Source organism: Protobothrops mucrosquamatus, unplaced genomic scaffold, assembly GCF_001527695.2.
Source record: "Protobothrops mucrosquamatus isolate PMUCROS unplaced genomic scaffold, P.Mucros_1.0 scaffold608, whole genome shotgun sequence".
Lineage (NCBI taxonomy): Eukaryota > Metazoa > Chordata > Lepidosauria > Squamata > Viperidae > Protobothrops > Protobothrops mucrosquamatus.
The window spans coordinates 542212-543216 of NW_015386906.1; positions in this window are offsets into that span (position 1 = coordinate 542212).

The window sequence follows — 1005 nt, forward strand, 5'->3', positions numbered from 1 at the left end:
ACTTCAGCGAACTTTGTGCCGCCGCCAGACTGACGTTCGGCCGCGCCAACCTCCTTCACGCCCCGCTCCGTTCTTTGCGAAGGAGGAGGACCTGCTTGCCTGCTTACGTGCCATCCCGACTTCACCTTGGCCTCAACCCGTTTATCTGGCTGAGGTTCACTTCAAGCGCCTTTCTCTCGCTTCCTCTTTTGGGCAAGACGCTTCCATCTTTTTCCTCGCCCCTCACCTCGCTCCCCCCCCCCCCACATATTCACCCTCTCCCAGAGTCATCGCAGTCTCTCCGTTTTCTATACGGAGCAGACGCACAATGAATAGTTAAGCTTTTAATTAATTAACGGGGGAGTGGATCCCCTCCAGCTTCTCCGCCCACGACTTTCACTTTCTAACAAACGAGAGAACTTGGACGCCAATTTTATTCTAAACTCCGAATTTTAGTCGACACCTTCTCGCCCTTCACACCTCAGGCTTTAAGAGTTGTAGGACCAATTCTGTCAGCTAGCTCGGGAGTTACAGGTGTATGATTAGTGTGGCTTTCTACATAGTTGTTATTTTTAAAGGGTATGGGACAACAAAGCCAACTCTTGGAGCCAACTCTTATGTTTAGTGTGTACCCATCTGACCCCCCCCCCAAGGAACACAAACCATTTTTGTTTTTATTTCATGCTGTTTCTTTAAAGGAGGATAGTGGCAGGATTTGCTCTTTTTTTCCCCTCACATTTTTATGACATCATTGAAGAATATTTCTAACGCTTTTCGCCAGTTCTTATGTGATAGAATAACCAAAGGTTATGAGATGTTCAATTTCTCTGGTTTCATTTAAAAAAAAAATCCTTTAATTGTGTCTTTCTCAGTTGGCCCCAGGTGCTGGACTCTTTTCATTACATTTTGCTCTAATGTGATGAAATTCTAATTCTCTCCTTACCATATGGTTAAATTTCCCCACTGAGAATTAGTTGAAAAAGAAGAAATAATCTATTAATCTCTATAATAGATTCACAAATGAGG